We start from the raw sequence: 23,425 nt of genomic DNA on the forward strand, positions 1-23,425 counted from the left end.
AGTGCAAGTTGCATATAACCCAAGACTAGAAATGGTAGTGTAGTGGTAATGTCTATGAACTAACTAATATGCAAGCAAAGTCCTATCTAAGTTGCATCATGGCTTCTGGTGGAATATAAATCTGGAATTGAAAGCTGGTCTCAGTAATGAAGACTGTGAAGAACACCCATCTGATCCACTCATGTACTTTAGGGAATGAATGAACTTTGCTGTATTTGCCTGGTCTGGCTTACATGTGACTGTATCCATAGTAATGTGGTTGACTCTTAATTTCCAGCAAGTCCTGTCCTTGCCAATGACACCCACATCCCATGAAAGAATCAATCAAATAGAAGAAAAATGTCCACTGCAGCTAAAAGGAGGGAAGGTTCACGTTTAATCTCCTTGAAGGAGACTGCACTGATCTCCATTATTGCTGAAACCATGGCCAGCAGCAGGATTGAAACTGTTGCAGATAACTATGCTCACGGTATTCCCAGTCCTCCTCTTCGTATCCCACTTGGGGATATGATTCTCATATCACACACTCTTTTAATGTACAAGTTTCTTGTGCCTTTACCTTGTCGGGTACTTGAGAAGTGTAGCTTGGCCATGAATGAAAGAATACCAGGCAGAGAGAAATGAGAAGGCACAGTATTGTCAATTAGTTCTACATTTGCAGCCTTAGGCTCAGGCTAACTTAGATGCTATATTGTAGTGCGGTCTGCACGTAGTGAGCTAGTGGACATGAATGAACTACAATCAGGCTAGTAGGTGCCAGTTTGCAAGAGGTTGCACATGAGTTTAACCGTAGAGACTTTCGACAAAGATATTGATTGTTGGATATGAAATGAAAAGCTTGGTGCATGGGAAATCTGCCAATAGGCTAGTGGTCAGTGTTAAGGAATGTGTGAGAGTCCAGCACTACCTTGGCACAAGGTTTTACACAGAACTTGGGCCTCATCCTTTCAGACATGAAGGTACTGTCAAACTTTGCGCAATGGTGAACCCAACCATGATGCAGAGTCAGATGACTAATGTTGCAGCTTCAGCCACATAATATCTTAATGACCGCAATGGAAGCTGAGATTGCTGGCATCACGGCCACGGATTGCAGTGTGCAAAGGGGATCACAGAATCTTGAGAAGACCTCAGACAAATTGCGAGGATTGTTGAGACGCCTCTCCATGAGACTGAGTAGCTCTGTGAATCATGAGTCTTGTTGTGTTCTCTGAGAACAAAGTGAATAAGGTTGGGAAATAATTTTCCCAGGACACACAACATTTCATAAAGAACAGCAAAATGGGAAAGGAGGTTAAGTATCCCTTCTAGAAAAGAATAATATGAGGACATTTGTGAGAAATAATCTTAGCACAATTTAAAAAAAAGTCTTTATGGGTTGCAAGCAGGAATAGCAAAGATCAGAAAAGACCTGTGGCATATTTATAGGGCTCCAGACAGCAGTTATACCATTGGATAGAATTTGTGGTAATAAGTTGTTGGAGCTTGCAACAAAAGCAATGTGGTGATTTTGGGAAACTTCAGGCTTCGTTTTGACTAGACCAATCAAATGGGCAAGATAGCCTGGAAGATGAGTTTGTAAAATACTTTTATGACCGTTTCCTAGAGCACTCAGATTTCTTGATTACCAATCAACTTGGGCTAATGCTAGTTTAGATCTAATATTGTGCAATGAGCTAAGGTTAATTGGTAATGCCATAGCAAAAGATCCATTGGAAAATAGCAGTCTTAACAATGTTCTTAGAAAAGTATAGCATAATTTGAAAAAGTCAACATGGTTTAATAAAACGTAAATCCTGTTTCACAAATTTATTACAACTTTTTGAGGAACCAGTAATGCTTAGATTTCCAAAAGCCATTCAATAAGATGCCACACAAATATTTAATGCACACAATAAGGCCTTGTGTATTTGGAGGTATTAGGATGGGTAGTGACTTGGTTGACAGTCAGGAAGCAGATAGAAATAGCTGGGTCATTTTCAAATTGGCTGACTGTGACTGATGGAGAGAGCATGGATTACTGTTGAGGTCTCAGCAATGTACAATCTAGACGAATGACTTAGACGAAGAAACTGTGACGTATGAAAGCTAGCCAACAAGACAAAGCTAGGTAGGAATTAGTGTGTGTGTGGAGGGGGGGGAGCATAAAGAAGCTGAAAAAAGATAGAGACATGGTAAGTGAGTGGGCAACAATTCAAAATTATATTTATGCAATGCTGTGGGCAAATGTGTGATTACTTACAATAGTCCTAAGAATAGAAAGTCAGAATAAATTTTTTTAAAGACTTCTAAATGTTGATTTTCACAGTGTGTTGAATGTACTTATAAAAGAAAGAAAAACATTTTAGCATGCAAATAATGGAAACAATTAGGATAACATGACATTGGCCTTTATTGCAAGGGAGTTGGAGTACAAGAATAAAAAAGTCTTGTGACAATTTTACAGGATTTTTGTGAGACTATGTATATGATATTCTGTGTAATTTTGGCCTCTACTTATAGAATACTTTTGTTGGAGGCGATGCAATGAACCTCCGGGAGACTATGGACTGGAACTAACTGAATTGGGTGAAAGCTGATTTTAATGAAATAAGACAAGATCTTGCCGAAATGAACTGGGAGCAGCTATTTGAAGGAAAATCCACGTGATAGCAGTTGGAGACATTCAAAAGGGTGATAGTGAGCGTGCAGGGCCAACATGTTCCCATAAGGGTGAAGGGTGAGGCCAACAAGTCTAGAGAATCGTGGTTTTCAAAGGATATACAAGCTTGGACAAGAAGAGAAAGGAAGTTTATGCTAGGTCCAGAAGGCTCAAATGAGTGGAGCCCCAGAGGAGTATAAAGTGTGTTGCAGAAAATGCTGAAAAAAGAGATCAGGAGAGTAAAGGCAGAGTATGAAAACAACACCAGTAGATAACGTTAGGAAAATCTGTAAGTGTTTTATAAATATAATAAGGCAAGAGAATGACTAGGAAAAGAGTAGGGCCTATTAGGGAACAAAGTAGTAATCTGTGTGTAGCACTGGAAGGTATAGCTGAGGATTCAAATGAGTACTTTGCATCAGCTTACTGTAGAGACGACAATGTGGGTATACATATTGGGGAGGGAGACTGTGTGATATACTTGAACGAGCGAATATTGAAAGAGAAGGAGTTATTAGTGGTTTTGGCAGTCTTGGAAATGGATAAATTGGAGTGAGATAGATTCTCGATGCATGGGGAAGTTGAGGGTTATGGGAAAACACAGAAAAGTGGATATGAGAAATGCTGGATCATCCATGATCCTAATGAAATGCGGAGCGTTCTTGAGAGGCCAAACAGCCTATTCCTATTTCTTACAGAGTCATGTAATAGAGATGTATAGCATGGAAACAGACCCTTCGGTCCAACCCGTCCATGCCAACCCAATCTAGTCCCTCCTGCCAGCACCCGGCCCATATCCCTCCAAACCCTTCCTATTCACATACCCATCCAGATGCCTTTTAAATGTTGTAATTGTACTAGCCTCCACCACTTCCTCTGGCAGCTCATTCCATACACGTACCACCTTCTGAGTGAAAGAGTTGCCCCTTAGGTCTCTTTTTATATCTTTCCCCTCTCACCCTAAACCTATGCCCTCTAGTTCTAGACTTCCCCCATCCCAGGGAAAAGACTTTGTCTATTTATCCTATCCATGCCTCTCATGATTTTACAAATCTCTATAACGTCACCCCTCAGCCTCCGACGCTCCAGGGAAAACGGCCCCAGCCTGTTTAATATCTCCCTATAGCTCAAATCCTCCAACCCTGGCAACATCCTTGTAAATCTTTTCTGAACCCTTTCAAGTTTCACAACATCTTTCCGATAGGAAGGAGACCACAATTGCACGCAATATTCCAACAGTGGCCTAACCAATGTCCTGTACAGCCGCAACATGACCTCCCAACCCTTGTATTTAATACTCTGACCAATAAAGGAAAGCATACCAAACCCCTTCTTCATTACCCCATCTACCTGCGACTCCACTTTCAAGGAGCTATGAACCTGCACTCCCTAGGACCTTACCATTAAGTGTATAAGTCCTGCTAAGATTTGCTTTCCCAAAATACAGAACTCACATTTATCTAAATTATACTCCATCTGGCACTCCTCAGCCCATTGGCCCATCTGATCAAGATTCTGTTGTAATCTGAGATAACCTTCTTCGCTGCCCACAACACCTGCAATTTTGGTGTCATCTGCAAATTTACTAACTATACCTCTTATGCTCACATCCAAATCATTGATATAAATGTTGAAAAGTAGTGAACCCAGCACAGATCCTTGTGGCACTGCACTGGTCACAGGCCTCCAGTCTGAAAAACAACCCTCCATCACCACCCCCTGTCTTCTACCTTTGAGCCAGTTCTGTATCCAAATGGCTAGTTCTCCCTGTATTCCACAAAATCTAATCTTGTCAATCACTCTCCCATGGGGAACCTTGTTGAATGCCTTACTGAAGTCCATTTAGATCACATCTACCACTCTGCCCTCATCAATCCTCTTTTTGTTACTTCACAAAACTCAATCAAATTTGTGAGATATGATTTCCCACGCACAAAGCCATGCTGAGTATCCCTAATCAGTCCTTACCTTTCCAAATATGTGTACACCCTATCCCTCGGGATTCCCTTCAACATCTTGCCCATCACCCGAGGTCAGGCTCACTGGTCTATAGTTCCCTGGCTTGTTATGGTCTTATGATTGGAGCATTCAACATTATAAAGGGATTTGACAGACTAGAGAATGAGATATTGCTTCCTCTAGCTGTGAATATAAATCAAGGAAGCACAGTTTCAAGTTAAGTGGCCATAATCATTTAGAATTGAGATAAAGAGAAACAGCTTCAGTCAAGGGGTTGTGAACATTTGGAATTCTCTACTCCCAAGAGTTGTGGAGACACCATCATTGAATATACTGAATGTTAAGATGTACATATTTTTGGAATCTGAGGGAATCAATGACTATGGAGAGTTGGCGGGAATATGGATTTGAAGCACAAGGTTATCCATGATTGGATGGTCTCTTGCTGTTCCTATTTTTTGTGTTTTTACGGACAGTGGATAACAACCTGTGGAATGTTGTAAATATGTCTGGCTTCAGCTCAGAAGAAGCAAGGCACTAATAAATTTAGTACAACTATTGCCCACATAGCCATTGACAATGTGGCTAGATTTCAGTTTTTGATTTTAAACTCAATTTAAGTTCTATGTTTTGCCACGATGGGAATTGAACCATTGTCCAGATCATTAGCATGGATATCTGAATTATTATTCCAGTGAGCTTGCTGCTACACCATAGTTGTCACCTTGGGCTCTGTGCAATTTGCACTAGTGAGAAAGAAGCAAGTGCAAGAAAATCAGTGAGTTTTTTTATTCCTTTATGGAATGTGGGTATCACTAGCTAGGCCAGCATTTATTGACCATCCCAAATTGCCCTGGAGAAGATGGTGGTGAGCTGCTTTCTTGATCCACTATAGTCCTTGCTGTTGCAGGTGAAAGATGAGGGAATATTCTTTTTGAACATAAGAACTTAAGAACTAGGAGCAGACATGGATAAAAGCCCCTCATGCGTTCTCCACTGGTTGATGCGATTATGGCTGATCTCATCTCAGCCTTGACTCGACTTCTCTGCCTGCTTTCCTGCCTGCTCTTTAACCCATTACTAAATAAAAATCTACCTCCTCCTTAAATTTACTCAATGTCTCAGCATCCACATATCCTCAACCTTCTGAATGGAATAATTTCTCCTCATCTTTGTTTTAAATTTTAAAACTGTGATTGCTCATTCTAAATTGTCCCGCATTAGGAAATATCCTTTCTACATCTACTTTGTCAATCCCCTTTAGCATCTTCTGTACTTTAATTAGATTTCTTCTCATTCTCCTAAACTCCACAGTGCATAGGCCAAGAAAAGGTCAATCTTTTTACAAGACAAATCCCTCATCTCTGGAATCAATCTCATGAACCTCCTTTGAACTGCCTCCAATATAATTACATTTCTCTTTAAGTAAAGAACTAAAGTTTGTATGCCATAGTGCAAGCGTGTTCTGACTAATGTTACCTACATCTCATCTGTGGTTCTTCACTGAGGTTCTGGTGGGAGAATTCGTTCCAGAATGTGTTGGGTGGAATGGTCTCCCACTGAGAGTCTTCTTTTTTCCATCTTTTTCTCCCTCTTCTAGCAGCTTTTCTTACTCAACATGCCCTCCATCATCTTCCAAGCTATTCAACATTCTCAGGGAAATATGTTTGAATTCCCTCTTCTGAAAGCAACTGGTTTGGACAGAAGCCTTGAAGTCAGCACAAAGTACTTCAGTGCCTATCACAGCATTCCTTGTAAACCTTCGCATTGCTAAAGAAAGCACCAATTACGTGTAGAAACTGCAAAGTATTTGATGATCCGTTTAAATAACACTGATGGCACGTCCTTTCTCAAGTTGAAGGTGTGTTCATATGAGTAAGGTTAAGTGAGATCATTGACTAGAGTATTGAGACTAAAAATGGACACTATAAATGTTAGATTGGTACTGTTGATTTTCTGATCTAATGTTCAGGATCCTTGCAGTGGATATTCATTGCATGAACAAACAGCTGCATGACATCGGGTGCAATTTGCCTCACAAGTACAAGTGCACATTTCCAGTGCATTTTTAAAGCTGTGGAGGCATTTGGTATCCCAAGCTTAATGTCCCACCCTCCCTGTTTGGTGGTCCAGGCTTACTGTTTCACTGCTGGGTCATCTGATTAAGAATTGGTGTCTGAAGTGACAGGGAAGGAAAGTGATGAATTGAAGTAATGAATTGTTAGGTGGTACTCCTGAAGTGTTTGTTATCCAACACGCTGTGTATGCACTTGTGCCTGACTATAACTGACTATGATACTTTTATACTTTGGACTGCTCTATTTTTATTGTTTCCTTTGAGATCTTTTTAATGCACAGATATACAATTGGCTATTGATAAACAAAATGTATATGTAGCAGATGAGGAAAAATATCAAGTTTAGAGCTGTAACATTTCTCTTTTCCCTTCCAATTGTCACATAAAATTGATTGTAACCTGAAATCGGAATCTTTAGCCGGGTGAATGTCGATACATAATGCTTCTGGGTTGAGCTAGATCATGTGGAAATGAAAATTGCAATAAAGGGCACCAATGATTGCTGTGTCTTCCTATGTTCCTCAGCTTTTGTTGCCTCATTTTGCCTGCCTGTTTTCATTCTAAAAGTAACCAAGGTTTTTTTATGACCTTTCTTGATCATTGGTCCATGCTTGTGTTGTTTTAATCTGATTGTGGTTTGTCCAGCCTGTCCTCAGCACTATAATATAGTGTTTAGTCAGTTCCGAACTGTTAGCAGAATACCTTGCTAATTCTTCAGACTGTTGCCTTGATTGCTCCTAGTCCCTTTTCCTTTTGCCAGCTATGATGCAGTGACAGAACTCGGCTCCTAAATTAGAGGGTTTGAGTTCAAGTTCCTTGAGTGGACAGATAAACAAGGCTGATAGTACAGCTAGAGCATTGCATCGTTTCTGGATAAGATGTTAAACTGAGTCTCCATTGGCCATCTGAGATGATGCAAAATATCCTACAAAACCATTTGTGGAAGAACAGAAAAGTTCAGCCCAGTACACTGGTCAGTAATTAACATTCAATTACCCAAATTACTTGGTCATTATTTTATTGCTGTTACTGGAATTTTGATATATGCCAATTGGCTGCAAAATTACATTTACATGATCATACTTGACAAGTGGCTATACAAAAGTACTGTGGATGCTAGCAATCAAAAAAAAAATATTTTGGAAAAAACTTAACATGTCACGGAGCTTCTGTAGAGAGAAACACAGTTAATGTTTCAGGTCAAGTTGACTTAGAACTGAAGACAGTAAGAAATGTAATGGAAAAGGTGAGGTAGGACCAGAAGAATAAAAGGGTCTGCCTGTGATAGCTTGGAAAGCAGGAGAGCTTATAGAGCAAAAATTTCATGGTACCACATTTCTTACTGTCTTCAATTCTAAGGAAAGGTCCTTTTGACCTGAAACATAACTGTCTCTCTCCACTGATGCTGGCTAACGAGAGTATTTCCAACATTTTATTTCAAACAATACTGTGTTGGTTATAAAACGTGTTGAGAATATCCTGGTGTTGTAGAAGACAAGTTTGCTCTTGTGTGCAATAGATTATATCACACTGTTAGTTTTCTAGATCTGGCCATGGCACTGATAGATTAGAAATTAATAATTAACCCTGTTGATGGCTGAGAAATTGACATGAACATCTCATTTTGGTGTGAAGTCATTGTACCTGAGAACATTTTCATGATGCACTGCCCTGCAGTGCCTTGAAAAAGAGAAAGTAGTGAGGATCAGTTTGAAAAGAATCTTAGGTAGTACTCGTGCTATGACGGTGTAAGCTGTGTAATCAGTGCCTGAACATTGAAATAGCAGCCTTAATTATAGCAACCAGAGAGAAAAGTTGTGAAGAGCTTCAGATTTTCTAAGATACATTATTCTATATTATATAATCAGCTGAAAGATATGTGGCCTTTAGGCAGGTCTTTATATCATGATCAAAGAGGTTTCAGTTCAAAGAGGATTTTTTTGTAATTTGTAAGTTATACTTGCTGACAATTGCAACACTAACCCCTGCTGATTCCATTCACCACCTGTTGATCACCTTTATTTCTATCCAATGTAACTGTCATTTGGTGTTTCATTAAGCAGTGGCTTTATTATGGTAGCTCTGGGTATGTACCAGATTTATTTACTGGTCCTTTCTGCAGTTGTGTGATGTAATCTTGACCATGTACTTACCCAGGTAAGGAATATTTGAGATGATAAAGGGAGCAGTTTCTTGCCCTTGCTTACACCCAAAATTTCTTTCCCTCACTGCCTGAAGGAACGAATTTGCAGTTTTCAGAGCCTCTGGATTAGTGGTGCTGGAAAAGCACAGCAGTTCAGGCAGCATCCGAGGAGCAGTAAAATCGACGTTTTGGGCAAAAGCCCTTCATCAGTGAACTGCTGTGCTTATCCAACACCACTAATCCAGAATCTGGTTTCCAGCATCTGCAGTCATTGTTTTTACCTAGTTTTCAGAGCCTCATCTGGAGAAAGCCTGAATAGAAGCTATTGGCAAGTTATTGAATCATCAAGATCATCATAGCCTAGCCAAATCTTGCTTTTATTTGACACCACTGTGCACTTGCTTTGTACCTTTATTGATCATCTTCATTTTAACCCAAGACTGTTGAAACAAAGTTTTGCACCTCTTAGACCTTTCAGCAAAAATACATCTCGGTATGGAGGAAAGATTCCAAGAGAGGGTTAAACCAACCATCCTTATCCAAGGAAGTTGAGAGGAGTGTTATGTTGAAAGTAAAAGCATATAAGGAGGCCAAAGTCAGTGATAGCCTTGAAGACTGGGATAAATTCAGAATCCAGCAAAGGAGGCTGAAAAGATAATTAAGACTGAGAAAATAAATTGTAAGTCCAAACTAGTGAGGAATATACAAACTAGATATACAAAAAATGTATAAATATCCAAACAGTAAGGGAGAGGTCAAAGTGAACATAGGCCTCTTAGAAAATGAATCTAGGGAGATGGTTGTGGGAAACAAAGAAACGACAGAGGAGTTTAACAGAGCTTTTGCATCAGTCTTTATGGTGGAAGATACCCCAAACATCCCATTAATAGTAAAGGATATAGAGAATGAACTAAGTATCTTTACCTTCACTAATGAAGTAGGATTAGACATACTAATGGGGCTAAAGACAGCTGTGTCCCCTGTCCCTGATGGCTTGTAGCCTGGGATCCTAAAAGAGGTATCTACAGAGATAGTGGATGCATTATAGATTTGTAGAATCCCTATAGTGTGGAAACAGGCCATTTGGCCCAACAAGTCCACACTGATCCTCCGAAGAGTAACCCACTCAGACCCATCCCCTTACTTTATTGCCATACATTTACCCCTAACTATTGCATCTAACCTACACAACCCTGAATACTATGGGCAATTTAGCATGGCCAATTCACCTAATGTGCACATCCCTAGATTATGGAAGGAAACCGGAGCATCATAGGGAAACCCATGCAAACACTGGCAGAATATGCAAACTCTACACAGATAGTCGCCCGAGGCTGGAATTGAACCAGGTGTCTGGTGCTGTGAGGCAGCAGTGCTAACCACTGAACCACCATGCCGCCATTAGTTGTAATTTCTGAAAATCCCTGGATTCTAGTGAAGCACCAGAGGATTAGAATACAGATAATTTGACATCACTATTCAAAAATGAGGGGAGGCAAAATGTGACAGAGGCCGATTATCCTAACATCTGTTGTTGGAAATGTATTGAGATTGATTATTAAGGAAGTAATAGTGGAATATTTGGACACTCATAATATAGTTAAGCAGACTTGGCGCGGCTTCTTGAAAGGGAAATCATGTTTAACTAATATATTAGTGTTTTTTTGAAAGTTTCAACCAGAATGGATAGAGGAGAACCAGTAGATGTGTTGTATTTGGACTTCCAGAAAGCATTTGACAAGGTACCTCTCAGAAGTTTAAGACATAAGAGAACAGCCCATGATTTTGGAGGTAGTTTTTGGCATGGGTGAAGAATTAGCTAGTTGGAAAACAGCATGTGGGTAGAAGGGGTGACCAGTGAAGTTCCGCAGGGATCAGTGCTGGGACTACAACTGTTTACAATATACGTTACTGACTTGGAGGAAGAAAGTGAATGTACTATAGTCCAACTTTCAGATAACACAAAAATAAGTGGAAAAGCAGGTTATGAGAGGGCTACAAACAGTTTACAGAGAGACATTGGTAGGCTCAATAAATGAACGAAAAGTTGACAACTGGACAATAATGTGGGAAAATGCGAAGTTTGTTCATTTTGGAAGAGAGAACAAATGAACAGAATATGAAACATGGAAAGCAAACACAAAGGTACAGCAGGTAATCAGGAAGGCCGACTCATTGGAGTTTAAAGGAATGGGAGTTGATCTCATTAAAATATATAGGATTCATAAATGGCTTGACAGGTTAAATGCTGAGAAGATGTTTTCCCTGATGGGAGAATCTAGGACCAGAGGGCTTAGTCTCAGTATAAAGGGGTGTCAAGTTAAGACTGAGAGGAGGAGAATTTTTTTTTCCTGAGGGTTGATGTCTTTGGAACTCCTTTCCACAAAGAGCTGTTGGGGCAGAGCCCTTGTGTATGCATTATTTAAGGCTGAGATAGACTCTTGATCAAAAGGGCAATCGAGGGTCATGAGGAAAGTCGGATCAGCCATGATCCTATTGGATGGCGGAGCTGGTCTGAGGGGTCGAACAGCCTATTTCTGTTCCTATTTCTAATGGTCTTGTACATCAGCAGAACTAGGATGAATTAACAGAACACAGACAAGGAATTAGACTTGTGAATCCTGCTAGTATCGCATAGTTACAGCCTTAAGCCATTGAAGAGCCACATTTATCAATTTCTCAACTGTGTATACCCCTTTTGCATAATATACCTAAATTGCAGTCTGTATCCAGCTGTTAACTTTTTTTGTCCCTCTTCTTGCGGAAATCTATTTTGTTGACTCTGAATATGGCTGGTAAAATAGAGGGCACCTCTATGCTGCATGTTCATAATTATGAGAAAATGGATCCAGGCTGCCTGAATCCCTTTCATTTAAAATGGTCACCAGCTTTCAGCTATCTTTATACATTCTATCTTAAGTTGGATTCAAATCTATATCCCATGGCTAAAAGGATAATATTCCAGCTAACAGCTTCGGATATCTGCAAATTTGTAAATTCTCAATTTTGTTTTATTATTTTCTCCCTTGAAAGTGCTTTACTCAAGCAAAAGTAAGGCTAATAAACTCAGCGATTCAAAGCACCTGGAACCTTTTGCATACATGTAGGCCATTTGTATCTCAACCCAAAAAGCAATTAAGAACTTTACAGCTAGATTTTGCATGCTTTAGTTGCTTCATCCTTCTAATTGAATGTGACTTCATCAAAATAAATATGACGGTTCAAACCTAATTTAGAAATGCTTTCATTGAAGAGTTACTACATATCGTTCTCTTGAACTGGGGTTTTAGTGCACACAGATTCATCATGAGTGGCTTAGTTTGGCTTATAGCTGTATGCTGTAGGTAAATTGCATGTCATTCAAATAGAGCTGTGGTAATATGAGTTTGATCTCATCAAATTAAAGAAGTGGTAGAGGGGACAATCCCTATTTTGTATAGCCTGTACATCATCTGACTGCATCTATCCTGTTATCCTTTGTTTGGCTATTCAAATTTACAAAAATGATCTGTTGTATAACACTAATCACAGACAAACTGAAAACTAGTCGAAAATCTAGCTTTGAATATCTGCAGAAACTTTGCGTTCCTGCTTGATCATTGAGTTTGGAGGTTGTTTAATGTATCATTTTTTACAAAACTAAAAGAGTGAGATTATCCTTTAATTTGACATTTGTGATAATAGTATCTGTCAATAATTTTGTGAGAAACCTTCAACTATATGCTAAATAAAATGTAATATTGATTACATGCAATTTCTCAACCAAAGGATGACTTGCCACATGAAAAGTAAGCACACTCTGAGAGTCACCAAATGGGGGAAGAGACTACAGGACTGTTCAAACTAGAAGAACGGTTCTTGAATGACAAAAAACATTTTGACACTTTAAAATGAATGATGACATGTAACAGTCAAATTACTTGATTTAATTCATTATTTTGCTTATAAGCAGCAGCCATTTCCTGTTTGAAATCCTAGTATAACTCTAGTAGCTAACTGTCAGTCGTCACTAACTACTGCATTCTCAGTGGCCAAGGAGTTACTCTGTTGCATGCCCTATTTTGGTCACTATCCTATTGTCAGCTGGCAATTTCATAAACATTGAGGGCAAAATTGATTCACCAGGTGAATTGTATTCCATGGTCCAGTAAAATTCTGACTCCATAATTTCAAGATGATATTTTACCAAGTTGCCTTTTTTTCTTGAGAATGTAACTTAAAAAAATTTCTGCAATTTACATATGAAAGAACTGAAACCAACATGTTCATTCTAAAGATGAGAGACTTAACAAACAGTCCAGGTCTTTTTCAATATATAATTTCAGTTACATCACACAGCGGAGTGGACTCGATGGGCCGAATGGCCTTACTTCCACTCCTATGTCTATGTCTTATGGTAAACTTTTGCTATAAATTTTGTATCTTACAATCTTACACTCCACAACCATCTGATGAAGAAGCAGCACTTCGAAAGCTAATGCTTCCAAATAAACCTGTTGGACTATAAGCTAGTGTTGTGTGAATTTTAGCCTTTTTTCTGCTTATTACTCTTTTGCAAAGAGGAAACGTGATGTGGTAGGGTAAGCACGAATGACCACACCAAGTAAAAGCCATTACAGTCAATGTCAGTGGCATCTGCACAGAGAACATCTGAATTATTGTCATTGTATTATGCACTCAAGTAGTTTCCAGAAATGAGCACAATTTTTTAACTTAGCTTTTTCTCCTGAATGCTCCTTTGTCAAAGTCAGAAGCTTATGTCATTGAGATCTTTTGGACAGCTAAATGCTCTTGGCTGATAGAATGTAGGATCTCAGAGAAAGTGAGGACTGCAGATGCTGGAGAGTCAGAGTTGAAAAGTGTGGTGCTGGAAAGCACAGCAGGTCAGGCAGCATCCGAGGAGCAGGAGAGTTGATGTTTCAGGCGTAAGCCCTTTCATCAGGAATGGAGTAGGAGGAACGGGGAATGAGAAATAAATAGGAGAGTGGGGCTGGGGGAAGGTAGCTGAGAAGGTGATAGGTGGATGCAGGTGGGAGATGATAGTGATAGGTTAGTGGGGAGGGTGGTCCCAAACCAATGGAAATAGTTTATCATTATCTACTCTGTATTTTTCTGTCTGGAAGACCTCAATCACATCACCACTTAACCTTCTAAATTGGAGAGGAAACAGGTCCAATTTATGTGTAATGTCTCCTCATAAGCCCTGAATTCCAGGTATCATTTTGGCAAACCGACGTTGTACTCCTTCCAAGGTCAATATATCCTTCCTAAGGTGCGGTGCCCAAATCTGCTCACACTACAAATTAGATCTAACCCGGGGTTTATAACCTCACACTTGCTTACATTGAACTTGATTTGCTACAATTTTGCCTGGGCACTTAGTCTATCAATATCCCTTTGCAAATTTTATGCTGTTTTCTACGTTGTTTACAATGCTGTCTAATTTTGTGTCATCAGCAAATTTGGATATATGACTTTCTATGCCATTATCCAAGTTGTTAATAAATCATGTAAATAATTGAGATCTTAGCACAGATCCTTGTGGGACAACGCTGATCACATCCTGTCAATCTGAGTACCTACCAACGTCCCTACTTTCTGTCACCTGCTACGCAACCAGTTTCCCAGCCAGGTCAGTAATTTGTTCTCACTTACTTGGGTCATTGCCTCAGTTAACAGTCTCTTATGTGGGACTTTATCAGTTGCCTTCTGAAAGTCATATTATCAACATCCATAGACATTCTCCAGTCCATTATTTTATTCACCTCTTCAAAAACTTCATTGCGGTTTGTCAGGCATGACCTATCTGTCATGAATCCATGCTGGCTCTCGCTGATTAACTGAAAATGTTCAAGGTGTTCAGTTACCCCATCCTTGATCATAGACTCCAGCAATTTCCCCACCACAGATGTTGGGCCGAACTGATTTTCCTCTTTTGTCCTTTTTTAAAAAAAAAGATACAGCAGAGTGTTATATGCAATTTTCCAATTCAAAGAGACATCTCCTACATCTAGGGATTATAGTTATAACATCTATAGTGTGTTCCCCTCCTTCCTTTAACACCCTCAGAAGAAAATAGTCAGGTCTTGGGGCATGGTCACTTTAATCCATTAATTTCCTCATTACTATTGTTTTACTTACATTAATTTTATTCAGTTCCTGTGCCCAATCCACAATTAATTTTCTCAGGACCTCCGGCATTTTATTCTCCTTTACTAATGTAAATAGTAAGGCAAAGTAATTATTCAAACTAGAAGAATTGGTTTTATTAAAAATGTGATTCTCTGACTCTCCCACACTAATGTCCATCTGGAAAATATCCATCAAGGAATAGATTTATTTAAAACTATTAGTCAACATAATAGGTTTATTTTAATTGATTTCTGAGTACATACCGCTGTTTTCTTTTGGTCTAGTTTCCTCTCTGTTAAAGTTTGGAGCAAGGGGACATTAAATTTGACCATTGCTTGTTTGAGAAGTGCACGAGACAAAGCCTTAATTGTTTAGTTTATTCCATGCAAGTTCACTTTACTCACTGGGAATTGAGTAAGCGCCACGTCATTCACAGGATTAGGAGATGTATTTAGTATTCAGTATTTGAGAAAAGGCAAGATGAAATCAATCCAAAATAGCTTTTAGAGACCTGAACAAATGTAATTGAGGAAATATTAAATATGGTGTTTATGGCCATTATTGAATGCTTACTAAATACCTTGAAATTATTATTTTCATCAGAAAATATTGAGAAAGGGTTTGGAGCTGCAAAGTGCCCTGTTATGTGCTGCCCTTTTGGCCTTCCTTTTGGAAATGGATCTTCTGTGTTGGTTGCCATTTCGATGTACCTATCCTGATCTTTAGGTCATCAACCTGAAATATGAACTCTGCTTCACTTGTTGCAGATGCTGGCTGACATGAATATTACCAGTGCATTCTGGTTTTAGTCCAGATTACCAGCACCTGTCATATTTTGAATTGCCACTTCTGAGATATAGATTCAAAACTGTCATCCTTTGCACTGTAACAAACAAAAACAAGAAATTGCTGGAGAAACTCAGTAGTTTGGTAGTATCTGTGGAGAGAAAACAGAGTTCACAATTTGAGCCCTGTGACCCTTGCCTGCTTTAAAAACTCTTCAAATTATTTCAGCTGGCATTAGCATTTGCTGTTGGAATGAAAAATAAACAAATAAAAATAGATTGGAAATAATGAAAAAGGAAGAGTCTGGGGCTTAATCCGTAGCAGTTGCTGACTTTGGGATATTTGGACTGCTTTGGATTTAAAGCAGCCGTTATAATTTATTGGCCCATTTATTAGCTAAATTTCAAAAGAAATTAGTCCAAACAGCAGTGGAATAGCGTGAATCACATTGACTAATTCAATTAGCTGTTACATCGTACACACCATGCATTCTATTCTCAAGCATCTTTTGTCATTATAGTGGTTTTTTTGCTCTCTAAATTTGAAAAATGATCTTATCTATTTCCAGGAGACTGGCCTTTATGAGACTTGATGCAGAAAAGCATGTATTATTTAATCAGAGCAGTTTGGTATTGTTGTTTTGTCTGATGGTCCAAATCTTGTAGCATATTACTTATTAAAATTCTACTCCACATCCACCTGATGAAGAAGCAGTGCTTCGAAAGCTAGTGCTTTTAAATAAACCTGTTGGACTTAACCTGATGTTGTGTGATTTTTAACTTTGTCCACCTCAGTCCAACATTGACACCTCCAATCATGACTTCTAGAATGCCAGTTTAGGTCTCAGCCGACTCAGGAGTTGATAGTTAGATTAACAGACCTAACAATCATCTTTGATTGGATACCTATCAATTTACCCTTTATCTTTAAATTATTGAGGCAAGTTGTTGATAGCTTTGAGCCATTTTTGTTCAACCCATGAATAACAGTGTTTTGTCTTTCTTTGAACCCTTTCTGCTTTGTATCACCAACCCTACCAAAATACCCTGATTCCACTCCTAGTCTCACTTCCTACTACCTCTATCCCAATCCTGTGCAAGTCCCATTCACCTATCAGTCCATTTTGATTTCTGGCTCCCTAATGCCACCAATTAAAAATCCCCTACCTCCTGTTTAAATTCGTTTGTAACCCTGTCTCTCCCTAATTCTGTAGGTATCTCTGCATTTAGAACCCTCTCCTAGTTGCTGTTTCTGACTCGAGCTTTGTTTGTGCTCCCACCAATTATCTTCAGCCTGTACACATTACCTTTACCCTGCCATTGGCATCGTGCCTTCAGCTCCTTGGCTCCCAAGTTCTGAAATTCCTGTCTTAAAGCCCTCTTACTATCATTTTGAGTTGGCTGTCTATGTGAAGGACATTTGCAACTATGAATGCATGTGCTGGCAACACTAGCAAATTACTAAATGTGAATATATAATAAAAAGGTCCATGTGTTGGGAGTTATCATTGACAACAGACCCATTTAGGTGATTATGTGGAAGTGTCTGATCCCATATGTTCCTCCCCATGAGTCAGTAGACAACTTTTCAGAGTTATTATAAATAAATATGTAGAACAAATAAAAGGGGCTTTTCTAAGCGAATATTTGTGTGTGAAGTATTTGATCCCTTTACCTGCAGAGATATTGGAAATAATACATGAGCAGATACGCAGTATTTTACCTAGCTCAGCTTAGTTGAGGGTTGCAGGGCTGGAATGCCAGGTGTGGGGATCAAAATGCATATTTTTTCCACATTAACTGTTACATCAGCAGGATGGAAATTGTTCTAAAGTGATGCTATTGACATAATTGTGAGGGACGAGATTTGTGGACTGAGAGGTCAATGACTAATGAGCACTTATTTAAAGTGATTAATGAGAATAATTAGAAGGGAGATGAGAAAACGATGAAGCAGAAACCCTAAACTCAAGTTGTCTGCCATAACCTCAGGGCTATTAATCAAATGTTTGAAAATGGAATTAGGTTGAGTGACTTGTTTTTCAATTGGCACTATTCTGATGGGATAGTGAGTGGATTCGAGGGGAATCTGCAGGTGGTGGTGCTGCCCTTGTGTTTCAAGGTGGTGGAGGTCAGATTTGGAAGGTTCTGTCAAAGAACTCTTGGCAGTGTATATTGTTGCTGGTACACAATGTTTCCACTAAGTCTCAGTGGAAGGAGTGAATATTCAAGATGTTCGATGGTATTCCTCTCAAAGCTGATGCTTGTCCTGAATGGTATTAAGCTTCTTGAGGGTTGTTGGAACTGCCCCCAATCAGACAAGTGGAGTGTATTCTACCACACTCCTGACATGTGCCTTATAGTTGGTGGATTAGGATTGGGTGAGTTAGGAGGTGAGTTACTCACCTCAGTTTTCCCAGACTTTGACTTGGTTTTGTTTTAGTATTTCTACTTGCAAAGTATTCATATGGCTGGCCCGGTCAAATTTGATGTACTCCCAGGATGCTGATAGTGAAGTGAGAAGTGAAACTGGTTAGTTCCAATCCAGTTCCAGTGAGCATAAAACTTCTAATTGCCATCATGTTCTCTCTGAGTGTACTAAGGTATCTGTGTTGAATCAAGGTGCAAAATATTACAATTGTGTTAATCTTAGAAATGCATAGTTTCAGTTTGAGGCTAAGCTGCCTCTAGAGTTTGTTCATATATCTAATTGCATAACTGCTGATTAGTATCTTAATTTAATTGATTTACATTAGTACCTTAACCTGAACAAAAATCTAATAATCTCCTTGTTGAAACCTTCATTTGACCTACCCTCAAAAGGATTTGAGAAGATAGTTATAGATTTACACTATCTTTGTGTGAAGAATTGCTTTCTAACCTCAATCCTCAAAGACCTAGCTCTCATTTTATTTACTAACTTATTCTGGACTTTAGTCATTAGCTCTTTATCTATCCTATTAGTTCCTTTACTCACATTAAGCACTTCAAATATATCATATTTTAATCCTCTATTTGCAAGGAAATATCAGCCGAATCATTGCTACCTATCCTTATAATTGCACTTTTTTTAGCCTTTGTATAATTTTTGTATATCTACAATCCATCCATACCAAAGCCAAATATCCTTCTTGAGGTGCAGAGCGCAAAATTGAATGTATTTCTCCAGATGGAGTCTAAACAAAGCTTTGTACAAACTGTATCTTCACCTTCACTTTGTAAACCAGCCCTCTTGAGACAAAGGCTAAACTCCATTATTTGTAAATAGTGTTTTGTACTGACAATTGACCTTTAGAGATTACTGTATTTGGGCCCCTAAATCTTAAATTTTAAACTCGTCATTTACAGTTCGTAGCTTTTCACCATTTACGTTGATTTGTCCATCTGGGCTGCAAAGTGGATAACCTCTCATTTTTATAGCTCTGCTGTCTATGTGATACTTTCCATTAACTTGTGCTCTTCCATTGCAGTCATCATACCAACAGACACAAACCATTTTAATTCGAGACTTGATGGTGCCAACCTATTTCAGAGTATGGTGATTCATGGGAATCATCATCTGAAATATCTCCAGCAACCGTCTTTATAAGCTTGTTTCTCATCTTCTCAGCAAACGTGATTCAGCTGCTTTCAGTTTGAGGGCTACTTTCCCCATGCTGGTTATGCTTCCTTCTCTTGTGTGTATTGACCTTTGCAATATTTAGATCGAGCCCACTGTCCTTGATCTTTCAGCTGGTCCTTCTGTAAATACATCTTAATTTTCTCTATTGTCTTGTACTTGGATGCCTGAACTGTCTCTTAGTATACAAAAAGCCTCATCAGTTCTTCCATCAATATTCTCCAGCTAATGATTAACTTTTCCAACCACTGCTCTTCAGTGGTTTTCATGAGTAAGTCTCTCCTCTCAGCAGATGTACTGTTATTGGGGGAATCTCTTGTTCCTAAGACAATCCTACCTCCAATGAGATGATCTTTCAGTTTTGCAAATTCTCAAGATTCAACTCGATACCTCAGTACGGTCACACTCTGATGAACATTCTCCCCTTCTTCCTAAGCTCTGATGTTAAATCTTTAGCATTCATTGGTAGAGGGTTAAAAGTGAGTCTTCAGGTTTTTGAAAATGTCATAATTTCCTGCTCCTCAGTAAGGTTTAGGGACCAGTGCAGCTTGTAGCATGGTTTCCACAGTTCTGATAACCAAGTTGGTACACTTCAGGTTTTGTTCAGGTTTCTTGTTTAACTCTGTGTCATTCCAATTCATTTTCAAATCTCCCTTCATCCTCCAAAGGTACAGAGAAAGAGTAAGAGAATAGCTAACCAGACTGCTCTTTAACAGAGGCAAAGCAAAGTTGATGGCTCAAAGAGTCTCCTTCAGGCTGTACTGTCCTAGGATTCTGTCATGATATGCTTGAAGAGACTTATCAGGTATTCCAAAGAGGTTGTTTTCATGTTTGGCCATATATCGTGCCCCCTTGCTAAATCGAGTACTGATCAGACATTGCAGTGCACAACAATGTCTCTTGCTCCACCTCCCCAAATCCAAATAACATAACAATTGTCTGACTTTGTACCCAAAAAGAGAACGTTCACTGCCACTCTTGGGAAAGCTATTGGATATCTTTCTGATCTTAGTTTGGTTGAGTGAAGACTGAAATTGTCCATATGTTAATGTGACAAAAATGGCAATGATGGATTATTTTTTGCAGTTTTTCTTGCTGGTCACAGCATGTACAGAATTAAAATTGGTTTCTGCCTGTTGTTTCTCAGGCTATAGAGAAGACACATCCCAACCTGACTCTGAGCATCAGGACAAGGTCTTAGTCGCAATAGTTTGATTGCTGTCATTGTCCTTTATTCCAAATAGACGGCTTGGAACTGATTGTAGTATTCCATTCAATTCATGTATCATATATGAATATTTTAAGTAACAGTATGACTGACTGCCATATCTCTGTTGAAGATATTCTTCAAATTTGAGGAATGAGTAGGGTTATGATTCTTTTTAGATGCCTTGGTGGACATCTCTGTGGTTAAAATTCCACAGGTTCTAAGTTTGTCCATGTTCAAATGCTAATGGGCATTTTAGACACAGGTACAAAATCTCAGCTGACACTCTGGAGTAGTACTGAGGAAGTGCTGCACAGTCAGAGGCGCCACATTTCAGATGAAACTTTAAACCAAAGTCCCTGATCTCTCTCAAGTCAAAGTATATTATATGGCAATACGTCAAAGAAGTGAAGGGGAGTTTCCCAGTCCCTTGGCCAATATTTATCATTTGACTTAATCCTTTAAAAAAAATTACCTGGTCATTGTCACATTGTGGTTTAATTATTAGGGGAGGTGGTAATGGTAATGTCACTGGACTACGAACTGAAGTATTGTGTGTAGTTCAGATCACCACGTTACAGGAGGACATAATTGCTTTGGAGGGAGTGCAGAGGAGATTTACTAGAATCTTACAAGCTGTATGGAAATTAGCTGCTGCATTTCCGACATTGTAAGAGTACTTCATTGGTTATAGAGCTGTTTGGAATGTAAAATACTGTATAAATCTACACGAGGCATTTGCAGTGGAAAGTAAAAGAACATTTTGGGGGTCCATCTTGTGTTCATAGTTGATGGTTCTTGACATTTTTAGAAAAAATCATAGTTATTGTTAAGTATAGTACTTGTGCTAAACATTTTCATTTTATTTGCTTTATGTTCACTGCAATGATTATAAATCTTGAGCCAGTTTCAGATTGACTTGCTCTCTCAGGATTTGCTCTCTCTATCTAATTGGCAGTGTACCAGAGGTGCAATGAGGAGATTTTCTTTAAACCATTATGATGATCTGAATGGGTGATGAACATCGGTTTGATATTAACATTCAAAAAGCTGACATTGGCATGATGTATGAATAGCCAGTTCATTGGGGTATAGTTCCAATATAAAGCAACTGAATCACAAAGTCAGGATCATGTGATGCATTTAATAAAACTGGAGAACATGGATGAGGGTTTATTTTCAATGCAAGTCTAATAATCTTCACCTGAATAATGAGCAGATGTAGGCGTATATAACACTGATTTGTGAGGGGATGAGAAATCTGTTGAAAAGAGTGACGTGCAATCTCTGGTGTAAAAACTTGATAGTAAATAACAGCCAACATTTCACTGGTAAACATATTATTAATAATGTATCATGACATTACATTTTCATCCAGTGCAAATGGGTAAAACTGAACTCTTTCCATGCACATTCGTGCAACAAATTATCCTCATCCAGGCTTTGATTAATTCCATTGTTGATGTGGCTATTTTTCAATAAAAGCTTTAGTGTGTAACAGCTGTGGAAAGGTCTAAAAATCTTGCTTAGCTCTCTGGGGAGATGGAAGCAATTCTAGGTTTTTTTTACTGGAGGAAATCAGGTTTTAACCTGAACTCGTTATTTTAACAGACTTCAGGTAGACAGTGCTGTTTAATTTTGGGCCAGTTTGCTCAAATTACATCGAGACATATTCTAAATTAAAATCAGTTTGATCCCATTCACTGATGTAGTTATAATTTCATGAAAACCCACATCTTCTGTTAACATTTGTTGAAATATACCATTTTCTCTGCTGCAGCTCACTAAGAATATTAGGCTTCTGGTAACTTGCAAGAGCCTAGTTTAACAGCTTATCTCCTATCTGTTGTCACTTTCCTTATAGTTTTCCCTAGAGTATGCTGTCAGTTATTAGCCATGTTTTGTCGATTTATTCAGGCCTCAGGACCTGAGTCTTTTTTTTAAAATAGTGGGATAAGGGTGTTGCTGGCTAGGCCAGTATTTATTGTTAATGGGCAATTAAGAGTCAATCAAATGTAGTCCAGACCAGGTAAGGATGGTAGTTTATTCCCTTAAGGATATCAGTGAACCAGATCAGTTTTTCCTGATAATTGAGAATAAATTTATGATTCATTAATCCAGATTTTTACTGAATTCAAATTCCATCATCTGTGATGTGGGTTTCAAATCCAGGTCTCCAGAGCATTACCTGGGTCTTTGGAGTGACAATCCATGAAAACACCGCTAGGCCGTCACCACTCCTTTTTCAACATTGTAAGTTACTGTACTTAGGTAGTATAATATATGATCTATGGGATCCTAGGAAAAGGGGGGGGGGGGGGGGGGAGATCAGAGTTGCCTATGGCCCCATTAATTAGTTAGCTCATGATGTTAACCATAGCGGTTAACTGTAGGAAGAGAACTTTCATTGTATGAAGATAAATAACATGTTGTTATTGTCAGTTCAGTGACCTCTATTTTGCAGTGCGTCTTGCTGTGAGGCTTGACCACAAACCAAGCTCTGCCAGCTTACATTCTGCTGATTGATGTCTTATCTAACTGTGATGTATTCAAGTATAAATATTTCAAAGCAAGCAATGGCAAAAAGAAACTGTTGCAGGTAGGACTTTAGAATAAATACTTGTCTGTTTTTGAGAATTACAGGGTTAGAAGCTCATTGTACATAGTGCTTATATAGTGGTTTAATCAGGGCATGGGCTTGCTTTGGTTTGTCACTTTCTTTGTAATTTTTAATAACAACCTGTTTTTGCACTTTGATATCCCTCCATGGCATGTGGGACTTGAACCCGGACCTTCTAGCCCAGAGGTGGGAGCACTATCACTGAGCTGCAAGACCGAAAGTGCATCATTGTACTAAATATT

General features: G+C 38.9%; 1 protein-coding gene across 4 annotated transcripts in view; it reads left to right on the plus strand.

Moving 5' to 3' along the window:
- The window catches only part of bard1 (BRCA1 associated RING domain 1), a 177,863-nt gene that overhangs the window by 150,629 nt on the left and 3,809 nt on the right, over positions 1-23,425 (plus strand). The gene's annotated exons all lie outside the window — the stretch shown is intronic.

This window comes from Chiloscyllium plagiosum, chromosome 7 (genome assembly GCF_004010195.1).
Source record: "Chiloscyllium plagiosum isolate BGI_BamShark_2017 chromosome 7, ASM401019v2, whole genome shotgun sequence".
Classification (NCBI taxonomy): domain Eukaryota; kingdom Metazoa; phylum Chordata; class Chondrichthyes; order Orectolobiformes; family Hemiscylliidae; genus Chiloscyllium; species Chiloscyllium plagiosum.